Source organism: Ascaphus truei, chromosome 18, assembly GCF_040206685.1.
Source record: "Ascaphus truei isolate aAscTru1 chromosome 18, aAscTru1.hap1, whole genome shotgun sequence".
In the NCBI taxonomy this organism is placed as follows: domain Eukaryota; kingdom Metazoa; phylum Chordata; class Amphibia; order Anura; family Ascaphidae; genus Ascaphus; species Ascaphus truei.
This window is the reverse complement of record NC_134500.1, coordinates 34,236,037-34,263,051: the sequence shown is the minus strand read 5'-3', so window position 1 is coordinate 34,263,051 and position 27,015 is coordinate 34,236,037. Positions and strand designations below refer to the sequence as shown.

The 27,015-nt window shown below is 47.0% G+C and overlaps 1 long non-coding RNA gene across 1 annotated transcript; it reads left to right on the top strand.

Annotated features, from left to right (window-relative positions):
- The first annotated feature begins 13,327 nt into the window (after positions 1–13,327).
- On the top strand, positions 13,328–22,009 carry LOC142469280 (uncharacterized). The gene is made up of 2 exons (XR_012789014.1): positions 13,328–13,439; positions 21,461–22,009. It is a non-coding gene; the product is annotated as an uncharacterized LOC142469280 (long non-coding RNA).
- The last annotated feature ends 5,006 nt before the right edge of the window (positions 22,010–27,015 follow it).

The window sequence follows — 27,015 nt, the reverse complement described above, 5'->3', positions numbered from 1 at the left end:
TGACATAGAGGATATGCCTATATAGACAACTACCTGCGTTTCCTTATGCTAAACTACTCTGCTTAACTATTCTAATAAACCACCAACAAACTGACCACTTCAGTTTTGAAAAGGAGATACAGTACAGTACTTAGGAGGAGTACTGATCCTCCTCTGTACATGTACATGTAAGCAGCAGAAATACGGTCAGCATATACAGACCTTACCGGGACAACGGGATAAGGCAATGAAATAAATATATATATATATAACAAAATTAATGAGTACGTAATTATTAGGTGATACCTTTTTTATTTAGACTAACAATTTATGTCAGGTCAGCAATACAGGAAGAGAGCAGGACTCTCGGAAGCTTGTCCTATGACATAAATTGTTAGTCCAAATAAAAAAGGTATCACCTAATACTGAAGAACTCATTTATTCTGCACTATCGCAACTGGACTAACACCGCTATTTCCGGTTTATATACAGTTGTGTGAAAAAGAAAGTACACCCTCTTTGAATTCCATGGTTTTACATATCAGGACATAACAATTATCTGTTCCTTAGCAGATCTTAAAATTAGGTAAATACAACCTCAGATGAACAACAACACATGACATATTACACCGTGTCATGATTTATTTAACAAAAATAAAGCCAAAATGGAGAAGCCATTTGTGAAAAACCAAGTACACCTTATGATTCAATAGCTTGTAGAACTGTAACGCGTAGCTCACCACAAACGAGGAGCGACCGCGGGGCTGAGGTAGGGATTGGTATAGAACGCCGACCATGGATCGTTGGGGTACGTAGCCGGAGTCAGGATTGGAGAGAGCAGAGTCGTCGCAGAGCCAAAGCCAGGGTCAGTGGAGGAGAGAGCAGAGTCGTCGTAGAGCCAAAGCCAGGGTCAGTGGAGGAGAGAGCAGAGTCGTCGTAGAGCCAAAGCCAGGGTCAGCGCAGAAGAGAACAGAGTCATCGTATTCCAATGCCAGGTCAGTGCAGGAGAGAGCAGAGTCATCGTATCCAAAGACAGGGTCAGTGCAGGAGAGTATCACAAAGTCCAAGGCACTAGGCAGGGTCAGGCAGAAAGGTAACAGGCAGATAGGCTAGGAGTAGTGAGATTCAGCGTCACAAACAGGAGTTATGCTCGGCAAGGAATGAGAGTTCAAACAGCATATTTAAAGGACCTCCCACCAATGGGAGGCATCCAGGAAGCAGAACCGCCCTCTTTGATAGGCTGCTGGATCGCGCAGGTGCGTCCTATTACACAGCTGATTGAGACAGAGGTGGAGCTTCCAGAGAGTGCGTGCGCATCACACGTAACCCGCGCATCACACCGGCGACCCGGTCACGCGTCGTTAGTGCGCGCCACGATACTTGTGTCAGTACGGGGGTGGAGACCGGAGGCGGGACCCGCGGAGACAGGAGGAGCGCGGGGTACTGTTGTGCCATGTATCTCTGTCGTCAGGGCGGGGGCGAGAGGCAGGGACCGCAGACCGCCAGGGAGACCGCGCACTGCGCATGAGTTGCGCGGCAATGCCAGAGGCAAGAAAGTACACCCTGGACACAGGAATCGCGGAGACCGCGCACTGTTTGCGTGCCGCGCATGAGGACCACCATTAGACTGCCTTTCTTGAGTGCCACTGGATCCAGACGAGCAGGTGAGGGTTAAAGGGACAGAACCGCTAGAATGGCGAATCCTCACAAGAACCACCTTTAGCAGCAATAAAGTAATCGTTTTCTGTATGACTTTATCAGTCTCACATCGTTGTGGAGGAATTTTGGCCCACTCTTCTTTACAACGTTGTGTAACGGACATGCTGCAGGGTAATCCATGGACAAGCCGGGGTCAGAGTTGGAGACGTTAGAGTAATCGATATCCAGGCTGGGGTTCGGTAACAGGTAGGCTGGCACGAAGCGCTTCAGCGTAGCAGCTGAAGAGCGGGAATGGCCTCTGCGCGAGGAGCGGGAGCGGCCCATGATAAACGTCTCTGCAAGGGGAGAATGCAGACTGGCCTAGGAACACAGCAGGGGAGCACTGGGAGACCAGCGCTTCAGCACAGGAACCAGAAAGCAGACCTCTGCCACAAGGCAATGCAGTAGGTCTCAGGAACAAGGCAAGACTAGCACTTGGGATCCAGCGCTTCAGTACAGGAACCAGGAAGCAGACCTCTGCCAGGAGGGAATGCAGCAGGTCTCAGGAACAAGTCAAGACTAGCACTGGGGATCCAGCGCTTCAGTACAAGAAGCATAAATCAGACCTCTGCCTGGGGTTAATGTAGCAGGTCTCAGGAACAAGGCAAGGCTGAGACAGGAGTGTTTGAGGCAAACAGTTACATCCAAGTGAATCTTGGTTTATGCTCAGCAATAAGGGAGAGCCCAGTATAAGAAGGGCAGATAGCCAATCCAAAGACAGGGGTGTGTGGGAATTCCTCCAATGCCTGAGCAGAGAGACAGAGCTGCAGTGATTGCACACACAGGTGATAGTGCTTGCAGATCCAAGGGGAGGTCTGTCTGAGAGCTCACCAACTCTGCAGGAGTGCGTTCCAGCCAAACCCAGGAACAGATTCCTTACATGTTGCTTCAGTTCATTGAGGTTGTGGCGGTAGGGAGGGTTTGGCCCGGGATTAACGGGGTTACCCCCCAAGGGCCCCCCCTCTAACCTCGCCAGGGAGACAAGGGGTTAACTGGGCTGAGGCCCAGAACTGTGACTTAACCCTTGCTAAATAACATGAAAATGCTTATTCCCCTGTGTAAATGATGTTGTTGCTGGATCAGGGTCTGCATAACCCACCCACTGGGACTTAAGGGGTTAATGAGCTACAGTTTAAGGAAATCCCACTGTATTATGTCCTTTAAGGAAATCTGGACTTCAAAGGGTTAATTGAAGTTGAATGTGAAAAGAGAAGGTTTTAGAACCCCACATGATAGATGCAGATGGGGGAATGCAAGCTTTTGCCTAAATATTGGTTCTCTGTGTTTTAAAACTGCCCTGCAGTTGATTTTGTCCTGGGATTTAAACCCAGGTTGGTGACAAAAGGCAGTGCTGAATAAACAGTTACCTGAAAACTGGTATTTTGGTAACGGAGTAAGCCAGGACCCTGAGCCTTGGGGTACAGCCTCCGGGTCACCCCCCAAGTACACACATATTAAAAATATAACTTTGTCATAAGAGGGACATATATTTTTGATAAAGTGACTTTTTGCAGTTTTTGAAATACACAGGCAGAATGCTAATAATGGTGTGCTAATGTACAGGCAGAATGCCTGTCTTTGTAATGCGTAAGGAGCCAAATGGTGCCTCATATGAGTATTCACTGGAAGTGTATATCAACAGAGAGGTGTGATACATCGCCCTGATCAATAGGTAACTGACCTAATTGGTTATGCGAAAAGCAAAAGCCCACTTCAAAAGGTTTATTGACGTGGCCAGTAGGATGCTAAATAGGATATCCTGCTAGATTTGAGCCTGGCTTCCCAGGGGAATTGTTTATGCGGGAAGCAGGCAAAAGGAAGGGAAGGGTTTGTTATTCACACCTTCCAGCAAAAGGTATTCCCCAACAGGATATCAAAAGTGAGTAACTTTATTAAATATAAGAATACTATGAGATGTCCTTGGCTGAACCGGCTAAGAATTACATAAGTGTATTGGCGAGAGTAAGCCGATCTTGGGAAGTCTAAACATTGAATATGTAACTGCTGCTAAATGCCAGATATTAATATCTCTATTAATGTTCATATTACAATGTAATTTTTGGTCTTCCTACGAGCGTCAGGTGTCCCAGAATGCAGTAATATATCTCACCTGACTGTATGTATTACGGAGCGGAAGTTATGCAATGATTTGCAGTAAATATGAACTTTTGGTAAAGTCTGAGACCCCCCAGAGTTCTACTGCAGATGTGCCAGCTAGCAGGGGGGCCTGTCCTAAAATGTGTTCCCCCACCAAAGATTGGCTGGAGATAATTGCAAACCAATCCCAGGGTCTTAATGTTACAGATAGAGGGACAAGGGGTTTATAACCTGCTGTTTCCCATCTATCCTTTGTCTTCATTTTTGGTCGCCATGCAATGTCTTGGGCTGATTGCTGGATGAAACTGCCAGTTCAGATGGGACTGTTTTCATTATTTTCATCTTTTACGTAAGTGTCTATATTTTGCCTGTTATTTGTACATATTTGTTGTGTTCACCTTTATCAAGGAATAAAATCACTTTATTATATCTTAAGTCTCGTCCCAGTTCAAACCCAGGTATATATATATATTTATATATATATAGTTTTTGGTGTAAAATTACAGCCTGTCGCAAGCTACCGTGACAGGCTTGTAATTAACTGGGGGCAGCGGTGGGATTGAACTGGACCTCGATTACATTATTCTGCGGGGTACGGTGATCCAGTGGGAACTTGATGGTAATTGCAAATTCCTGGGACTAAAGATATTGAACACACAGTGTACAACATATAACACAAGATATGGCACCTCCTCACTGTTCCCCTACTTGTGAGAAGCATTTCCTCCAGAACCAAAGTGCCGGCCATCCGTCTGACTGGAGCCGGGCACTGAGACCGGAGGAGTGCATCAAGTCGGCGCGGGGACCAGCAGCCAGCAAGGCTGAGAGAGAGACAGCAATGGGTGAGCATGAAACCCGGCAGGCTGAGCAAAGATCCACAGCTGCAGCTGCTGTAACCATCACACCGCCCGGAGAGCAGGGAAGGGACCCAGCTCCGGGACGGCAGAGACTTGTGGAGGGGGCGGGTGGTCTTGGAAACCACGTCAGTCTTGCACCAGGAGAGGTATTGGCCGCTGCAGCGGCCAGTCCATTTTTCCCAGAATTGCTGGCCCTGTTGTTGGCGCAGGAAGAGATGTCCCAAGCAGAGCGGCTCGAGCAGCTGAAGCTGGCGATGATCCGACTCGCTTATCCCCTCCCAGAGCCCGGCGCTCCAGCAACTCCGCTCTGGACTCCATTGCCCCTTGCTGGGGTTAGTCCACCGGCGGCGGAGAAGCCCTGGAATGAGCCCGGCGCTCAGGCAACTCCGCTCTGGACTCCGTTGCCCCTTGCTGGGGTTAGTCCACTGGTGGCGGAGAAGCACCGGCAGTCGCTGCGGCACTGCCAACAAATGGGCCACAATAATGCCCAGTGCGCTGACCGTGCGCGGTCAGGCGAAGAAGCCCCTCAGGGCCAACACTCACGAGCTGCGGAAAAGATGACCCAGTTAGCGGCATCCTCTGATGGCTCCCGCCCAGCCAGGGCGACAACCCTCCGCGGGACGTCTCCTGGAGAACCTGGACGGGCTGCATCAGCAACAGCGGCGGAGAGCAGCGGCCATCCACCTGATCCCGGCGGAGAACCAGCGGCGGCGGCAGAGAAGACGCCGCCACTCCGGCATCCTGCCGGCGGCAGTTTTATTTGGGGGGAGGGACAGGGTTTGCGGGAGGGGGTTATTTTACCAAGTTTGCATGGAGCTGAGTTCCTCCACAAAGACCTGGGACCCTTGTCCTGCACCGTTTTACCTGTACCCAACCCGGGCGCTGTTGCGGCAGCGGCCCGGCGCTGCCCAGCCCAGATGGGGCCGGCGGCGGCCGCTCCAGTCCCCCTGCAATTGGGACCAACGAAGGCGGCGGTCTCTGCGGGGACCAGCAAGGTAAGCCAGACCAAGTCGCAGACTGACTCTGACTTATGTTTCCCTATGACTGTACCCTGTTGTTTCACTATAGGGGTGACTGGGGGGTGGCAGGAGATAGGGGTACCAGGGGACGGGAAGGAAGGGCAGCAAGTGAGCCAGCCAGATTTCCCCATTACCTTGGCGGAGCGGCAAGGGGACCCTCAGTTAAGAGTCCCACTGTTGCAGCCTTGCTATGGGCTGGAGGTATCCGGGGTTGTGGCAAAGTTAGACCACCCCCAGATCACCTGCCAGCCAGGAGCTAAGGTGGGTGCATCTGCACCAGCAACCCTGAGCTCATCCCCGGTAATGGGGGGACAGTGTCAGGGAGAGGGCCTCACTCAGGTGTCCCTAGGATCCAGGTTAGGATTAGTTAGGGAGAAACGGAGTGAGGGGAGGCTGCAGGTAGGTAGCCCGCATCAGTTACCAGGGGAGGGGAAGGAAGGGCAGCTTGTAGGGCCGCCAGGCTTCCCCATTACCTGGGCAGAGCAGCAAGGGGACTCTCAGTTAAGAGCCCCACTGTTGCAGCCTTGCTATGGGCTGGAGGTACCAGGGGTTGTGGCACAGTTAGACCACCCCCAGATTACCTGCCAGCCAGGAGCTAAGGTGGGTGCATCTGCACCAGCAACCCTGAGCTCACCTCTGGTAATGGGGGCACAGCTTCAGGGAGAGGGGCTAGCCCCGTTAGCACCCAGCTCTAGGGTAGGATTGCCTGGGAGAGGGTTGGATGGGCCAGTGGGAACCGGGGAGGGAAGGCAGCGAGTGAGCCAGCCAGTTTTCCCCGTTACCCTGGCAAAGCCTCAGGGGGTGTCTCAGATCAGCAACCCCCTGTTGCAGCCTTGCTATGGGCTGGAGGTACCAGGGGTTGTGGCACAGTTAGACCACCCCCAGATTACCTTCCAGCCAAGAGCTAAGGCGGTTGCATCTGGAGAGATGCCCCTGGGCTCATCCCCGGTAATGGGGAGACAGTGTCAGGGAGATGGCCTCACTCAGGTGTCCCTAGGGTCCAGGCTAGGATTAGCTAGGGAGAAGCGGAGTGAGGGGAGGCTGCAGGTAGGTAGCCAGCAGCAGATCTCAGTGGGAGAAGAAGGGCTAGTGGTAGCCAGGGAGGGAAAGCATCAGGTAGTGACGCTAGAGTCTCCCGTTACCCTGGCAGAGCCCCAGGGGGTTTCTCAGATCAGCAACCCCCTGTTGCAGCCTAGCTATGGGCTGGGGGTATCCGGGGCAGTGGCAGGCTTGTGCCACCCCAGGGATACCTGCCAGCCAAGCGCTAAGGCGGTTGCATCTGGAGAGGTGCCCCTGAGCTCATCCCTGGTAAGGGGGAGACAAGTTCAGGGAGGTAGGTGCACTCAGGTAGTTCCAGGGTCTAGGGTAGGATTGCCCAGGGAGGAGAGGAGTGCAGGTGGGCTGCAGGGAGGTAAGCAGCAGGCTGAGGTGCTGGGCCTAGGGGAGGCTAGGCAGGGAGGCACCGTGGAGCAGGGGGAGATAGGAGGTCAGTGGGGTGTCAGGCAGCTGGCAGAAGCTAGGGATGGGCTAGGTAGGCAGAAAGTCCCTTGCTATGACAGGCCAGGAGTGACCCCCCTGACAGATTCCCCCGGGTCCCCAAAGGAAGGGCTGTGGGTAGATAGGCAGCCAGGGAGGAGAGTCAGGAGTATGGCGGAGCAGCTACAGGGTGGCACAGAGCCAGGGCAGGTAGAGTCCCTACAGAATAGTGACATAACCCTGTCCCAGACTTGGTTGACAGGAAAGCGACGGTCTGTGCTGGATAGCTGGTCTCCTGCAGATGCAGAGACATGCCAGTCTCTGGGCAGTGTGCAGCCTGGACTGCACCGGGGCCCCTTCACCACGGACTTGGTTCCCAAGGCACTGGGTGGGGGGCAGAGGGAGGCAAAGGAGAATGCCCGGCTTTGCAGGAACTGGACTTTACAATCCACTGTGTACTGGTCAATGCCGGAGGACAATTTTGCCAGGCCAATCCCTCAGGACGTATTGAGTGCGTCAAGAGCGCCAGTGGTATCCCAGGGCCATGGGGAGGCCGCTGGGGTACCAGGGGCCCTTGAGCAGGGGAGGTGTGGCGGTAGGGAGGGTTTGGCCCGGGATTAACGGGGTTACCCCCCAAGGGCCCCCCCTCTAACCTCGCCAGGGAGACAAGGGGTTAACTGGGCTGAGGCCCAGAACTGTGACTTAACCCTTGCTAAATAACATGAAAATGCTTATTCCCCTGTGTAAATGATGTTGTTGCTGGATCAGGGTCTGCATAACCCACCCACTGGGACTTAAGGGGTTAATGAGCTACAGTTTAAGGAAATCCCACTGTATTATGTCCTTTAAGGAAATCTGGACTTCAAAGGGTTAATTGAAGTTGAATGTGAAAAGAGAAGGTTTTAGAACCCCACATGATAGATGCAGATGGGGGAATGCAAGCTTTTGCCTAAATATTGGTTCTCTGTGTTTTAAAACTGCCCTGCAGTTGATTTTGTCCTGGGATTTAAACCCAGGTTGGTGACAAAAGGCAGTGCTGAATAAACAGTTACCTGAAAACTGGTATTTTGGTAACGGAGTAAGCCAGGACCCTGAGCCTTGGGGTACAGCCTCCGGGTCACCCCCCAAGTACACACATATTAAAAATATAACTTTGTCATAAGAGGGACATATATTTTTGATAAAGTGACTTTTTGCAGTTTTTGAAATACACAGGCAGAATGCTAATAATGGTGTGCTAATGTACAGGCAGAATGCCTGTCTTTGTAATGCGTAAGGAGCCAAATGGTGCCTCATATGAGTATTCACTGGAAGTGTATATCAACAGAGAGGTGTGATACATCGCCCTGATCAATAGGTAACTGACCTAATTGGTTATGCGAAAAGCAAAAGCCCACTTCAAAAGGTTTATTGACGTGGCCAGTAGGATGCTAAATAGGATATCCTGCTAGATTTGAGCCTGGCTTCCCAGGGGAATTGTTTATGCGGGAAGCAGGCAAAAGGAAGGGAAGGGTTTGTTATTCACACCTTCCAGCAAAAGGTATTCCCCAACAGGATATCAAAAGTGAGTAACTTTATTAAATATAAGAATACTATGAGATGTCCTTGGCTGAACCGGCTAAGAATTACATAAGTGTATTGGCGAGAGTAAGCCGATCTTGGGAAGTCTAAACATTGAATATGTAACTGCTGCTAAATGCCAGATATTAATATCTCTATTAATGTTCATATTACAATGTAATTTTTGGTCTTCCTACGAGCGTCAGGTGTCCCAGAATGCAGTAATATATCTCACCTGACTGTATGTATTACGGAGCGGAAGTTATGCAATGATTTGCAGTAAATATGAACTTTTGGTAAAGTCTGAGACCCCCCAGAGTTCTACTGCAGATGTGCCAGCTAGCAGGGGGGCCTGTCCTAAAATGTGTTCCCCCACCAAAGATTGGCTGGAGATAATTGCAAACCAATCCCAGGGTCTTAATGTTACAGATAGAGGGACAAGGGGTTTATAACCTGCTGTTTCCCATCTATCCTTTGTCTTCATTTTTGGTCGCCATGCAATGTCTTGGGCTGATTGCTGGATGAAACTGCCAGTTCAGATGGGACTGTTTTCATTATTTTCATCTTTTACGTAAGTGTCTATATTTTGCCTGTTATTTGTACATATTTGTTGTGTTCACCTTTATCAAGGAATAAAATCACTTTATTATATCTTAAGTCTCGTCCCAGTTCAAACCCAGGTATATATATATATTTATATATATATAGTTTTTGGTGTAAAATTACAGCCTGTCGCAAGCTACCGTGACAGAGGTTAGCGGGCATTTGTTTATGCACAGCATTCTTAAGGTCCCACCTCAACATTTCAATCGTGTTGAGGTCTGGACTTTTACTGGGCCATTGCAACACCTTGATTCTTTTCTTTTTCAGCCATTCTGTTGTAGATTTGTTGGTGTGCTTGGGATCATTGTCCTGTTGCATGACCCAATTTCGGCCAAGCTTTAGCTGTCGGACAGATGGCCTCACATTTGACTCTAGAATACTTTGGTATACAGAGGAGTTCACGGTCGACTCAATGACTGCAAGGTTCCCTGGTCCTGTGGCTGCAAAACAAGCCCAAATCATCACCCCTCCACCACCGTGCTTGACAGTTGGTATGAGGTGTTTGTGCTGTAATGCTGTGTTTGGTTTTCCCAAACGTGGCGCTGTGCATTATGGCCAAACATCTCCACTTTTGTCTCGTCTGTCCAAAGGACATTGTTTCAAAAGTCTTGCGAGTTGTTCAGATGCAACTTTGCAAACCTAAGCTGTGCTGCCATGTTCTTTTTAGAGAGAAGAGACTTTCTCCTGGCAACCCTTCCAAACAAACTATACTTGTTCAGTCTTTTTCTAATTGTACTGTCATGAACTTTAACATTTAACATGCTAACTGAGGCCTGTAGAGTCTGAGATGTAACTCTTGTTTTTTTTGCAATTTCTCTGAGCATTGCACAGTCTGACCTTTGGTTGAATTTGCTGGGACGTCCACTCCTGGGAAAATTGGCAACTGTCTTGAATGTTTTCCACTTTTGAATAATCTTTCTCACTGTAGAATGATGGACTTTAAATTGTTTGGAAATGGCCTTATACCTCTTCCTAGATTGATGGGCAGCAACAATTGCTTCACTAAGATCATTGCTGATGTCTTTCCTCCTTGGCATTGTGTTAACACACACCTGAATGCTCCAGACAAGCAAACTGACCGTTCTGTTCTGACTGACAGATTAAATCTGTCAGTGGTGATATTGGATACCGAGGCTTGAGCCTCATTACTCCAAGTTCTCTTGTTGAGTGCATTGTCGCACACTTTAGGAAGCTTCTTGATCTGTGTTACTTGCCACAGTTGAGTTGGTTTCACAGGGTCAGCGCTGTGATGGGTCGTGGGTAGCGGTCAAATGGGTTTGCAGAGATCGCAGCAAGCTTCTTGATCAGCGGGTTTGAGTTCTGGTCCAGTTCCTTGTAGAATTTCTTGTTGAGCTTCTTTAGATGTTCATCTAACATCTCGATGCCCAGTTCCCTATGGTCTGCTATTCTTGTAGGAAGTGGAGCGTTGGACGCAATCCGCAGCGCCTTGTTCTGTAATTTTTGGAGAGATGATCTTTGCTGTTGGTGGCAGCCACTCCACACCGGGGAGGCGTATGTCATTGTGGGTCTAATGATCGCCTTGATCACATTGACTTTGCTCTTGATGGGCATGGTCCTTGTCTTCAGCAGAGGGTACAGTGCTGCCAGCTTGGTTGTTGCCTTCTGTTGAATCTTCTCAATGTGGTTTCTCCAGCTTAGCTTGCTATCTAGGATTACCCCTAGGTAAGAGCTGTTTGGCTCCCATTTGATAGCCTCTCCGTTGAGGGTGATTGGCGGGTGTGCCTTGATCCTCTTTTTGGTAAACAGTGTAGCTGTAGTCTTGCTGGAGTTCAGTCCTACTTGCCAGTCGCTGTACCATGTTGATAGCATGTCTAGTGCTTTCTGGATGTTCTTAGCTACTTCTTTCTCTCTGAAGGACTGGGAGATGACTGCCACATCATCTGCGTAGAGTGCCAGTTGAGTCTTGTGGAGGTCTGTAGGGATGTCATTCATGAAGAGGTTGAAAAGGAAAGGTCCCAGGACTGATCCCTGTGGCACGCCTGCGCGGATGGGGCGTGTTGTTGAGAGCTCTTCCTGCACAGCCACGTGGAATGTGCGCTCCCGCAAGTAGCTTGCAGTCAGCTTAATCAGGTAGTTTCGGAATTTCAGGTTGATCATTTTGTGCAGTAGTCCTTCATGCCAAACTCTGTCAAACGCTTTGGCCACGTCCAAGAAGACAACTCCAGTTGATTTGTGGATGTTGAATCCATGGCTTATTATGTCAACAACTCGCAGCAGCTGATGGTTGGTTGAGTGGTCCTTCCGGAATCCAAATTGCTCCTTTAGTAGAATGTTTTTACCAGAGGCAAAGTGGCGGAGGCGCGTAAGAATAACTTTCTCCAGGAGTTTCGACAGTCCAGAGAGCAGGCTTATCGAACGGTAGTTTGCAGGATCCCTCAGTGGTTTTCCAGACTTTGGAAATACAATGACCTTGGCTTCCTTCCAGGATTGAGGAAAGTGCTGGAGCCGCATGCATGCATTGAAGATTTCTGTGAGGCATTCCATGGCTGCCGGCGGAAGCTTCTTGATGGCCAGGTTGGTAATTCCGTCACTTCCTGGTGCTTTGCCATTTGCCAGCTTTTCTGCAAGTTGCGTTATCTCGGTCCTGGTGCATCCTTCAAGGGTTTCCGCTTCGGTCTCTGGTAGGTGCTCGGTAAGATGCCTGTTAACTCCTTGCTCAACTTCCCGTGCTATTTTGCTGGCTTGGTTAGGCCTAAAAGTTGTCTCCAGTGTGTCAGCGAGAACCTCTGCCTTGTCCTTGTTGCTACATGCCAGGTGGGTCTGGCCCTGGATAGGTGGATTTGACTCCTTCTTCCCGGTCAGGCGTTGGGTCATTCTCCAAACAGAGTTGTCGGATTCCTTCAGCTTGGCTGCTGCGGCCTCCCACCTCTCCCCCCGGTGTTGGCTGATTTGCTGTCGCAGTAGTCTGGCAAGTGAGTTGTACTTTACCAGAAGGTCAGGTGTGCGGAACTTCTGCCACTGGCGTCGGGCCCTGTTTTTCTCAGCAATTGCTTGCTTGATCCCGCTCGGTAGGTCGTAGATGGAGCAGCGTTTGGGCATCTGTTTCGGGACGCTGTGCTCTATTGCATGTTGGACTGCGGTAATAAAGGTGTTAACAGCATCATCAATGTCTCCGTTGGTGTCCAGGGGGCGGGGGTTTGTGATGTTGCTCAACTCTTCTTTGTACAGGCTCCAGTTCGCCCTGGTGAAGTTGTACCTGGGTGTTTGCTGGTGGGTTTCCATCTCGTCGCCAACAGTAATGGTAACTGGGTTGTGGTCTGAGGTCAGTTCCGCCAGGGTTTCCAACTGGACAGAATGTTTCACGTTCTTCAGTAAGACAATGTCCAGGACATCCGGTGTGTGGCTTGCAGTGCCTGGGTAGTGGGTGGGTTCTGTAGGGCCAGCCACTACAAAGTCACTCTCCTTTGAGTAAGCAAGAAGAGCTTGTCCCCTGGAGTTTGCTAACTGCTAAAACTTCGGCTTTTATAGCGGTGGTCACACTTGCTGATGATCAATTAATCAAGGACATTTGATTAGCAGCACCTGTCTGCTACTTAGCATCTTATTTCCTACGGAAGCAGTAAGGGTGTACTTAGTATTTCACACATAGCTTCTTCATTTTGGCTTTATTTTTGTTAAATAAATCATGACACTGTGTAATATGTCATGTGTACACACACACACACACACACACACACACACACACACACACACACACACACACACACACACACACACACACAGTGTAATATGTCATGTGTTGTTGTTCATCTGAGGTTGTATTTACCTAATTTTAAGACCTGCTAAGGAACAGATGATTGTTATTATGGCCTGATATGTAAAACCATGGAATTCAAAGCGGGTGTACTTTCTTTTTCACACCACTGTATATACATGGTCACCAGCCCTGCCTCCCTTTATGCCGGTATCCTCGTCTGGGACACATGGTTTCACAGCCTCTTATCAGGTTCACCAGTAGTTTGTTTCTCAATGTGCCCACAAGTGATATTTTTATTTGCTGGACACTGTACACGGAGGGTTTTTGTCACTTGTTTACCCACCATAACTTATATAATGTGTGGCTTCACGTGGCAAAGCCAGTATACCCAGCCTCACACTGACGAAACCCAAAAGGTGGAAGAAGCTGTCTGTGAGTAGGTTACTGGCTCTGCACTTCTGTAACCCAGGCTGTCTGTGAGTAGGGTTACAGCCTCTGCACTTCTGTAACCCAGGCTGTCTGTGAGTAGGGTTACAGCCTCTGCACTTCTGTAACCCAGGCTGTCTGTGAGTAGGGTTACAGCCCCTGCACTTCTGTAACCTAGGCTGTCTGTGAGTAGGGTTACTGGCTCTGCACTTCTGTAACCCAGGCTGTCTGTGAGTAGGGTTACAGCCTCTGCACTTCTGTAACCCAGGCTGTCTGTGAGTAGGGTTACAGCCTCTGCACTTCTGTAACCCAGGCTGTCTGTGAGTAGGGTTACAGCCTCTGCACTTCTGTAACCCAGGCTGTCTGTGAGTAGGGTTACAGCCTCTGCACTTCTGTAACCCAGGCTCTGCTGAAATGCTGTGTAATGCGGCAGGCGTACGCTTATAGGGACCCATGTCAAAATGGAAATTAAGCAAAAGGTGATCCACTCTGAGCGCTCATTGCATGTCATTACCCAGAATCCCTGGCTGCTGTGGAAGCACTGTATTCTAAGAGATAATGGACAAGGGGAGTCTCGCAATAAAAGGGGCAGATTATTGCCACTTTTGGACCAGCGGTTTTGTAATTCACAAACAGAAACATGGTGTAGCCACGGCCAGAAAATATGGTGTCTGAGTTTTTTCGACACACAGACCTTCGAACTCAGGACACAAATCTTTTGTTACATGTGTCGGAATGGGGGTCTCCGCAGACGAACCACATTCATTTCCGCTCCGGGTACCCAGAGCCCCAAAATGCTTACCTATTGCCCCGCAGGACGCAGTAGATTTGAAACTCCATGTTGTTTTCCCTGGAGGGGATGGTACCAGCGCTACCGTCGGTGATATCTCTGGGACCAGGGGGTCCCCAGAGCTAAAAAATAATGTGTTTCAGCTGCGGGAGCCCCAGCTTGGGGAGATGAGTAAGTAGGGGTGCCAGGTGTCCAGTATTGAACCGCTGAGGTAATACTGGACGTGTATGTGTATACCGGTATTACCTCTCTGGGTGTGTATGTGTATATCGGTATTACCTCTCTGGGCGTGTATGTGTATACCGGTATTACCTCTCTGGGTGTGTATGTGTATATCGGTATTACCTCTCTGGCGTGTATGTGTATACCGGTATTACCTCTCTGGGCGTGTATGTATATACCTGTATTACCTCTCTGGGCGTGTATGTGTATACCGGTATTACCTCTCTGGGCGTGTATGTGTATACCGGTATTACCTCTCTGTGTGTGTATGTGTATACCGGTATTACCTCTCTGGGCGTGTATGTGTATATCGGTATTACCTCTCTGGGCTTGTATGTATATACCGGTATTACCTCTCTGGGCGTGTATGTGTATATCGGTATTACCTCTCTGGGCGTGTATGTGTATACCGGTATTACCTCTCAGGACGTGTATGTGTATACCGGTATTACCTCTCTGGGTGTGTATGTGTATACCGGTATTACCTCTCTGGGCGTGTATGTGTATACCGGTATTACCTCTCAGGACGTGTATGTGTATACCGGTATTACCTCTCTGGGTGTGTATGTGTATACCGGTATTACCTCTCTGGGCGTGTATGTGTATACCGGTATTACCTCTCTGGGCGTGTATGTGTATACCGGTATTACCTCTCTGGGCGTGTATGTGTATACCGGTATTACCTCTCTGGGCGTGTATGTGTATACCGGTATTACCTCTCTGGGCGTGTATGTGTATACCGGTATTACCTCTCTGGGTGTGTATGTGTATACCGGTATTACCTCTCTGGGCGTGTATGTGTATACCGGTATTACCTCTCTGGGTGTGTATGTGTATACCGGTATTACCTCTCTGGGCGTGTATGTGTATACTGGTATTACCTCTCTGGGCGTGTATGTGTATACCGGTATTACCTCTCTGGGTGTGTATGTGTATACCGGTATTACCTCTCTGGGCGTGTATGTTTATACCGGTATTACCTCTCTGGGCGTGTATGTGTATACCGGTATTACCTCTCTGGGTGTGTATGTGTATACCGGTATTACCTCTCTGGGCGTGTATGTGTATACGGTATTACCTCTCTGGGTGTGTATGTGTATACCGGTATTACCTCTCTGGGCGTGTATGTGTATACCGGTAATTACCTCTCTGGGTGTGTATGTGTATACCGGTATTACCTCTCTGGGCGTGTATGTGTATACCGGTATTACCTCTCTGGGCGTGTATGTGTATACCGGTATTACCTCTCTGGGCGTGTATGTGTATAGCGGTATTACCTCTCTGGGCGTGTATGTGTATACCGGTATTATCTCTCTGGGCGTGTATGTGTATACCGGTATTATCTCTCTGGGCGTGTATGTGTATACCGGTATTATCTCTCTGGGCGTGTATGTGTATATCGGTATTAACTCTCTGGGCGTGTATGTGTATACCGGTATTACCTCTCTGGGCGTGTATGTGTATATCGGTATTAACTCTCTGGGTGTGTATGTGTATACCTCTCTGGGCGTGTATGTGTATACCGGTATTACCTCTCTGGGCGTTTATGTGTATACCGGTATCACCTCTCTGGGCGTGTATGTGTATACCGGTATTACCTCTCTGGGCGTTTATGTGTATACCGGTATCACCTCTCTGGGCGTGTATGTGTATACCGGTATTATCTCTCTGGGCGTGTATGTGTATACCGGTATTATCTCTCTGGGCGTGTATGTGTATACCGGTATTACCTCTCTGGGCGTGTATGTGTATATCGGTATTAACTCTCTGGGTGTGTATGTGTATACAGGTATTACCTCTCTGGGTGTGTATGTGTATACCGGTATTACCTCTCTGGGCGTGTATGTGTATACCGGTATTATCTCTCTGGGCGTGTATGTGTATACCGGTATTACCTCTCTGGGCGTGTATGTGTATTACCTCTCTGGGCGTTTATGTGTATACCGGTATCACCTCTCTGGGCGTGTATGTGTATACCGGTATTATCTCTCTGGGCGTGTATGTGTATACCGGTATTATCTCTCTGGGCGTGTATGTGTATACCGGTATTACCTCTCTGGGCGTGTATGTGTATACCGGTATCACCTCTCTGGGCGTGTATGTGTATACCGGTATCACCTCTCTGGGCGTGTATGTGTATACCGGTATCACCTCTCTGGGCGTGTATGTGTATACCGGTATTATCTCTCTGGGTGTGTATGTGTATACCGGTATCACCTCTCTGGGCGTGTATGTGTATACCGGTATCACCTCTCTGGGCGTGTATGTGTATACCGGTATTACCTCTCTGGGCGTGTATGTGTATACCGGTATCACCTCTCTGGGCGTGTATGTGTATACCGGTATTATCTCTCTGGGTGTGTATGTGTATACCGGTATTACCTCTCTGGGCGTGTATGTGTATACCGGTATTATCTCTCTGGGCGTTTATGTGTATACCGGTATCACCTCTCTGGGTGTGTATGTGTATACCGGTATCACCTCTCTGGGCGTGTATGTGTATACCGGTATTATCTCTCTGGGTGTGTATGTGTATACCGGTATCACCTCTCTGGGTGTGTATGCGCATACCGGTATTACCTCTCTGGGCGTGTATGTGTATACCGGTATTATCTCTCTGGGTGTGTATGCGCATACCGGTATTACCTCTCTGGGCGTGTATGTGTATACCGGTATTACCTCTCTGGGCGTGTATGTGTATACCGGTATTACCTCTCTGGGTGTGTATGTGTGTACCGGTATTACCTCTCTGGGAGTGTGTGTGTGTATACCGGTATTACCTCTCTGGGCGTGTATGTGTATACCGGTATTACCTCTCTGGGCGTGTATGTGTATAACCGGTATTACCTCTCTGGGCGTGTATGTGTATACCGGTATTACCTCTCTGGGCGTGTATGTGTATACCGGTATTACCTCTCTGGGCGTGTATGTGTATACCGGTATTACCTCTCTGGGCGTGTATGTGTATACCGGTATTACCTCTCTGGGCGTGTATGTGTATACCGGTATTACCTCTCTGGGCGTGTATGTGTATACCGGTATTACCTCTCTGGGCGTGTATGTGTATACCGGTATTACCTCTCTGGGCGTGTATGTGTATACCGGTATTACTTCTCTGGGCGTGTATGTGTATACCGGTATTACCTCTCTGGGCGTGTATGTGTATACCGGTATTACCTCTCTGGGTGTGTATGTGTGTACCGGTATTACCTCTCTGGGCGTGTATGTGTATACCGGTATTACCTCTCTGGGTGTGTATGTGTATACCGGTATTACCTCTCTGGGCGTGTATGTGTATACCGGTATTACCTCTCTGGGCGTGTATGTGTATACCGGTATTACCTCTCTGGGCGTGTATGTGTATACCGGTATTACCTCTCTGGGCGTATATGTGTATACAGGTATTACCTCTCTGGGCGTGTATGTGTATACCGGTATTACCTCACTGGTTGTGTATGTGCATACCGGTATTACCTCTCTGGGCGTGTATGTGTATACCGGTATTACCTCTCTGGGTGTGTATGTGTATATCGGTATTACCTCTCTGGGCGTGTATGTGTATATCGGTATTACCTCTCTTGGCGTGCATGTGTATACCGGTATTACCTCTCTGGGCATGTATGTGTATGCCGGTATTACCTCTCTGGGCGTGCATGTGTATACCGGTATTACCTCTCTGGGTGTTGTGATACCAGCACTGGCATCTAGGTGCTGGAAAGAGTTAATCCTCCCTGGAGTTGTCAAGAACACCTGAAATCTAATTAATCAGCCTGGGCTGAACTCCTGAAAAACAAGGAAGCGGCAATGCACAGAGAGACAGTTTCCCCAGAGAAGGGGGGGGAGACAGAGGAGCTCCCCAGCTACCAGGAGCTGGTTAAAGAAGCTTGCAGAGAGTGAGAGCCACTGCTGAGAGAGCCATGCTGAAGCAGTGACGTCTGGTTGCAGAGGACCTTAAAAGACTAAAGATAAGGCAAGCGCTTTGTTATTATCTGCAGAGACTTTGTATGGAATGTACATGTTTTGCGGCTGACAACCGGCTTAGCTGGCGGCCCTGATAGTAAGGACCTGAGAAATCAGTTAGTTCCCTGAATAGGGATAAGATTTTATTTGGTTTTCTTAAAGGGACGGTGGGCCTATTCGTATTATTTATCCCTGTAAATAAACCCCAAGTATAGAGAAATACAGCGTTTCCTGCCTCATTTGGGATAAAAGAGACTGCAATGTGGTGTCGGCATCACAGTGTGTATGTGTATACCAGTGTTAACTCTCTGGGCGTGTATGTATATACTGGTATTACCTCTCTAGACGTGCATGTGTATACCGGTATTACCTCTCTGGGCGTGTATGTGTATACCGGTATTACCTCTCTGGGTGTGTATGTGTATACCGGTATTACCTCTCTGGGTGTGTATGTGTGTACCGGTATTACCTCTCTGGGTGTGTATGTGTGTACCGGTATTACCTCTCTGGGAGTGTGTGTGTATACCGGTATTACCTCTCTGGGCGTGTATGTGTATACCGGTATTACCTCTCTGGGCGTGTATGTGTATACCGGTGTTACCTCTCTGGGTGTGTATGTGTGTACCGGTATTACCTCTCTGGGAGTGTGTGTGTATACCGGTATTACCTCTCTGGGCGTGTATGTGTATACCGGTATTACCTCTCTGGGCGTGTATGTGTATAACCGGTATTACCTCTCTGGGCGTGTATGTGTATACCGGTATTACCTCTCTGGGCGTGTATGTGTATACCGGTATTACCTCTCTGGGCGTGTATGTGTATACCGGTATTACCTCTCTGGGCGTGTATGTGTATACCGGTATTACTTCTCTGGGCGTGTATGTGTATACCGGTATTACCTCTCTGGGCGTGTATGTGTATACCGGTATTACCTCTCTGGGCGTGTATGTGTGTACCGGTATTACCTCTCTGGGCGTGTATGTGTATACCGGTATTACCTCTCTGGGCGTGTATGTGTATACCGGTATTACCTCTCTGGGCGTGTATGTGTATACCGGTATTACCTCTCTGGGCGTGTATGTGTATACCGGTATTACCTCTCTGGGCGTGTATGTGTATACAGGTATTACCTCTCTGGGCGTGTATGTGTATACCGGTATTACCTCACTGGTTGTGTATGTGCATACCGGTATTACCTCTCTGGGCGTGTATGTGTATACCGGTATTACCTCTCTGGGTGTGTATGTGTATATCGGTATTACCTCTCTGGGCGTGTATGTGTATATCGGTATTACCTCTCTTGGCGTGCATGTGTATACCGGTATTACCTCTCTGGGCATGTATGTGTATGCCGGTATTACCTCTCTGGGCGTGCATGTGTATACCGGCATTACCTCTCTGGGTGTTGTGATACCAGCACTGGCATCTAGGTGCTGGCAAGAGTTAATCCTCCCTGGAGTTGTCAAGAACACCTGAAATCTAATTAATCAGCCTGGGCTGAACTCCTGAAAAACAAGGAAGCGGCAATGCACAGAGAGACAGTTTTCCCCAGAGAAGGGGGGGAGACAGAGGAGCTCCCCAGCTACCAGGAGCTGGTTAAAGAAGCTTGCAGAGAGTGAGAGCCACTGCTGAGAGAGCCATGCTGAAGCAGTGACGTCTGGTTGCAGAGGACCTTAAAAGACTAAAGATAAGGCAAGCGCTTTGTTATTATCTGCAGAGACTTTGTATGGAATGTACATGTTTTGCGGCTGACAACCGGCTTAGCTGGCGGCCCTGATAGTAAGGACCTGAGAAATCAGTTAGTTCCCTGAATAGGGATAAGATTTTATTTGGTTTTCTTAAAGGGACGGTGGGCCTATTCGTATTATTTATCCCTGTAAATAAACCCCAAGTATAGAGAAATACAGCGTTTCCTGCCTCATTTGGGATAAAAGAGACTGCAATGTGGTGTCGGCATCACAGTGTGTATGTGTATACCAGTGTTAACTCTCTGGGCGTGTATGTATATACCGGTATTACCTCTCTAGACGTGCATGTGTATACCGGTATTACCTCTCTGGGCGTGTATGTGTATACCGGTATTACCTCTCTGGGCGTGTATGTGTACACCGGTGTTACCTCTTTGGGCGTGTATGTGCATACCGGTATTACCTCTCTGGGAGTGTATGTATATACCGGTATTATCCAGTCTGGACGTGCATGTGTATACCGGTATTACCTCTCTGGGCATGTGTGTGTATACCGGTATTACCTTTCTGGGCGTGTATGCCGGTATTACCTCTCTGGGCGTGTGTGTGTATACCAACCAAGAAACCAGCCTTATCTCCCCTCTCCTCATCTCCCCCCCTGTCCTGCTCTCACCCCCTACCCCTTTCTCTCCCCCCCTCATATCTCTCCCATCACTTTCCTTTAATACCTTACGATGTCCCCAATTCTCTCCGCCTCTCTCCCCCCCCCCCCAGTGTTCTTACTTTCTCCTCACGCGCCAACTGACTTCCTCACTTTCCGTGTAAACTTCACAGCTATCTGACTCTCCTTATGTGCAACCAGGCCATGTGCATTGTGATGTAACCAGGCTATGTGCATTGTAATGTCACCAGGCCATGTGCATTGTGATGTCACCAGGCCATGTGCATTGTGATGTCACCAGGCCATGTGCATTGTGATGTAACCAGGCTATGTGCATTGTAATGTCACCAGACCATGTGCATTGTGATGTCACCAGACCATGTGCATTGTGATGTCACCAGACCATGTGCATTGTGATGTCACCAGACCATGTGCATTGTGATGTCACCAGACCATGTGCATTGTGATGTCACCAGACCATGTGCATTGTGATGTCACCAGGCTGTGTTACAGATTGATGCCTGGATGCCTAAACTAAAGATAATGTTATAACAAGATATGTAATGATTTCTATTTAAGTTATCTTAGTAATAAAAGGTTTTTGTATAACCACTTACTTTGCTCTCTATAACGCCTAAGAGATATTTTTTGTTACAAAATGAAAAAGTGAAAAATGTGGATATTTGCAAATAAAAGGTTTTTAAAGGTAGATGGTGGCGAAGTGACCACCGGCGATGGCGGCGAGGTGACCTGCGGCGATGGCGGCGAGGTGACCACTGGCGAAGGCGACATGGTGACCTGCAGTGATGGCGGCGAGGTTACCACCGGCGATGGCGACGAGGTGACCTCCGGCGATGGTGGCAAAGTGAACAGCGTCGATGGCGGCGAGGTGACCTGCAGTGATGAGGGCAGATGAAGTGTCATAGATGTGAAACGCGTTGAGGTAGTGAGTTAGAGTTCCATGACAGATGATGTAAGACGCCGTGCCGACTGACATCTGGAGTCAATGCCCCCCTAGCGAGAACGCCGCGACTGGCTTCTACAGCTGTTCTTTGAGCTCTCTGCGAGGAAATAGGACTCTCCCTGGACCCGGTGTGTCCCCCTCTCTCTCCTCTCCCCTCGCATGCATGAGAGTGCCCTTAACATCGTCTGCAACCGAGGTTCAGTCAACAGCTGATCCTATTAGGACGATTGGAAGGCGCATGTTTATGTAAGTGTTAAGTGTATTTTTTATATAAAGTAACACATATTTTTACTACTAGTGAGTGTCGCTCCATGCGCTTCTTTTATATTTCTGACCTGCAGCGAGGTGACCCGAGGAGATGGCGGCATAACACACGGAGAGATATAACACGCAGAGCGATATAATAACACGGAGAGATATAATAACACACGGAGAGATATAATAACACACAGAGCGATATAATAACACGCAGAGAGAGATATAATAACACGCAGAGAGAGATATAATAACACACAGAGCGATATAATAACACGCAGAGCGATATAATAACACGCAGAGCGATATAATAACACGCAGAGCGATATAATAACACGCAGAGCGGTATAATAACACGCAGAGATGATATAATAACACGCAGAGCGATATAATAACACGCAGAGCGGTATAATAACACGCAGAGAGATATAATAACACGCAGAGAGAGATAATAACACGCAGAGAGAGATAATAACACGCAGAGAGAGATAATAACACGCAGAGAGAGATAATAACACGCAGAGAGAGATAATAACACGCAGAGCGATATAACACGCAGAGCGATATAACACGCAGAGAGAGATAATAACACGCAGAGAGATAATAACACGCAGAGAGAGATAACACGCAGAGAGAGATAATAACACGCAGAGAGAGATAATAACACGCAGAGAGATATAATAACACGCAGAGAGATATAATAACACGCAGAGCGATATAATAACATGCAGAGGGATATAATAACACGCAGAGAGAGATAATAACATGCAGAGAGAGATAATAACACGCAGAGATATAATAACACGCAGAGAGATATAATAACACGCAGAGAGATATAATAACACGCAGAGCGATATCATAACACGCAGAGCGATATCATAACACGCAGAGAGAGATAATAACACGCAGAGAGATATAATAACACGCAGAGCGATATAATAACACGCAGAGCGATATAATAACACGCAGAGGGATATAATAACACGCAGAGGGATATAATAACACGCAGAGCGATATAATAACACGCAGAGGGATATAATAACACGCAGAGGGATATAATAACACGCAGAGAGAGATAATAACACGCAGAGAGAGATAATAACACGCAGAGAGAGATAATAATATGCAGAGAGATATAATAACACGCAGAGCGATAAAATAACATGCAGAGATATAATAACACGCATAGAGATGTAATAACACACAGAGATATAACATATCGAGAGATATATTAACACGCAGAGATATAACATACCGAGAGATATATTAACAAGGAGAGATATAATAACACGCAGAGAGATGTAATAACATGCAGAGATATAACTTGCCGAGAGATATATTAACAAGGAGAGATATAATAACACGCAGAGATATAATAACACGCAGAGAGATATAATAACACGCAGAGAGATATAATAACACGCAGAGATATAATAACATGCATAGAGATATAATAACACGCATAGAGATATAATAACACGCATAGAGATATAATAACACGCATAGAGATGTAATAACACGCAGAGAGATGTAATAACACGCAGAGAGATGTAATAACACGCAGAGCGATGTAATAACACGCAGAGCGATATAATAACACGCAGAGAGATATAATAACACGCAGAGAGATATAATAACACGCAGAGCGATATAATAACACGCAAAGCGATGTAATAACACACAGCGATATAACATATCGAGAGATATATTAACAAGCAGAGCGATATAATGACACGCAGAGAGATGTAATAACACGCAGAGATATAATAACATGTAGAGAGCTATAATAACACGCAGAGCAATATAATAACACACAGAGAGGTATAATAACACGCAGAGCAGTATAATAACACGCAGAGCGATATAATAACATGCAGAGATATAATAACATGCAGAGCGATATAATAACACAGAGAGATTATAATAACATGCAGAGCGATATAATAACACGCAGAGCAATATAATAACACGCAGAGAGATATAATAACAGACAGAGCAATATAATAACACACAGAGATATAATAACAGGCAGAGCAAAATAATAGCACGCAGAGAGATATAATAACACGCAGAGATATATAATAACATGCAGAGTGATATAATAATGCGCAGAGATATAACACGCAGAGAGATATAATAACACGCAGAGCGATATAATAACATGTAGATATATAATAACATGCAGAGAGATATAATAACACACAGATATATAATAACACGCAGAGATATAATAACACGCAGAGATATAAAACACGCAGAGAGATATAACAACACGCAGAGAGATATAACAACACGCAGAGAGATATAACAACACGCAGAGAGATATAACAACACGCAGAGAGATATAACAACACGAAGAGAGATATAATAACACGCAGAGAGATATAATAACACGCAGAGATATAATAACATGCATAGAGATATAATAACACGCATAGAGATATAATAACACGCATAGAGATATAATAACACGCATAGAGATATAATAACATGCAGAGAGATGTAATAACACACAGAGAGATGTAATAACACGCAGAGCGATGTAATAACACGCAGAGTGATATAATAACACGCAGAGAGATATAATAACACGCAGAGAGATATAATAACACGCAGAGCGATATAATAACACGCAGAGCGATGTAATAACACACAGCGATATAACATACCAAGAGATATATTAACAAGCAGAGCGATATAATAACACGCAGAGAGATGTAATAACACGCAGAGCAATGTAATAACACGCAGAGATATAACATACCAAGAGATATATTAACAAGCAGAGCGATATAATAACACGCAGAGATATAATAACACGCAGAGAGATATAATAACACGCAGAGCGATGTAATAACACGCAGAGATATAATAACACGCATAGAGATATAATAACATGCAGAGTGATATAAAACACAGAGAGATCTAATAACATGCAGAGCAAAATAATAGCATGCAGAGTGGTATAATAACACACAGAGAGATATAACACGCAGAGATATAATAACATGTAGAGAGATATAATAACACGCAGAGCAATATAATAACACACAGAGAGGTATAATAACACGCAGAACAGTATAATAACACGCAGAGCGATATAATAACACGCAGAGATATAATAACATGCAGAGCGATATAATAACACAGAGATATAATAACATGCAGAGCGATATAATAACACGCAGAGGGATATAATAACAAGCAGAGCAATATAATAACACGCAGAGAGATATAATAACAGACAGAGCAATATAATAACACACAGAGAGATATAATAACAGGCAGAGCAAAATAATAGCACGCAGAGAGATATAATAACATGCAGAGTGATATAATAATGCGCAGAGATATAACACGCAGAGAGATATAATAACACGCAGAGCGATATAATAACATGTAGATATATAATAACATGCAGAGAGATATAATAACACACAGATATATAATAACACGCAGAGATATAATAACACGCAGAGATATAAAACACGCAGAGAGATATAACAACACGCAGAGAGATATAACAACACGCAGAGAGATATAACAACACGCAGAGAGATATAACAACACGCAGAGAGATATAACAACACGCAGAGAGATATAACAACATGCAGAGAGATATAAAACACGCAGAGATATAATAACATGCAGAGAGATATAAAACACGCAGAGATATATAATAACACAGAGATATAATAACGCAGAGATATAATAATACGCAGAGATATAATAACACGCAGAGATATAATAACACGCAGAGATATAATAACACGCAGAGATATAATAACATAGAGAGATATAATAACGTGCAGAGAGATATAATAACATGCAGAGCGATACAATAACACGCAGAGAGATACTGAGCAGACCCTTGCTTCGATTAGTGGTGCAGATGGTGGCGCTGTGAGTGAGGAGCAGGTAGGTAGCTTGGTTGCTGTTAGTGAGGAGCAGGTAGGTAGCTGGGTGACAGTTAGAAGGGGAAGCAGGGGCAATAGGGAGAGGCAGGTCATTTCTGAGCTGACACATCCCAATAGATTTGCCATGTTGAGTGAAGATATTGGGAATGTTGGGGTAGAAATGGCAAGGCTGGGGGAGACTAATTCCTCTAGCAGCCAGGGGAATAGTTCCTCCAGCACAGTGGGGACTCAGGATGCTCAGATACAAAGAAAGATTGTGGTGTTAGGGGACTCCATTATTAGGAAGGTAGATAGGGCAATCTGTTGCCGTGACCGCATGAACCGAACAGTTTTTTGTCTCCCGGGTGCTCGGGTTCGGCACATTGCGGATCGGGTAGACAGATTGTTGGGGGGGGGGCTGGGATTGACCCGGCGGTCTTGGTACACGTTGGCATCAATGACAAAGTTAGAGAAAGATGGAGGGTCCTAAAAAATGATTACAGGGATCTAGGCCAAAAGCTTAAGGCAAGGACCTCCAAGGTAGTATTTTCTGAAATACTACCAGTGCCATGCGCTACCGCAGGGAGACAGTCAGAGATCAGGGAGGTTAATGCATGGCTAAGAAAGTGGTACAGGAAGGAGGGGTTTGGGTTTTTAGAGCACTGGGACTCCTTTTCTGAGAGGTGCCATCTATATTCTAGGGACGGATTGCACCTCAATGAAGAGGGATCTTCTGTGCTATGGGGAAGAATGCTAAAAAGGTTGGAGGAGATTTTAAACTAGGATGGAGGGGGGAGGGGAATGAAACAGATAATGAACTAAATGGAATAGATGAGGATACTAGGTGGTATGGAGGTAGAATGGTGGCAAGTGCACGTTTGACAAGCAGTGAGACACCCATAGTAAATACAGATAATACTAGAAAACTTCTAAAGACTAAACAAAGTGGGCGCAGAAAGGAAGGAGCAGATAAGATAATAGTACAGGCTGAAAAAAACCTTAAATGCATGCTTGCTAATGCAAGAAGCCTGACAGATAAAATGGGGGAGCTTGAATTAATAGCTGCAAGGGAGCAGTAGGATATCATAGGCATTACTGAAACATGTTTGGATGAAACTCATGACTGGACAGTTAATTTAGAGGGTT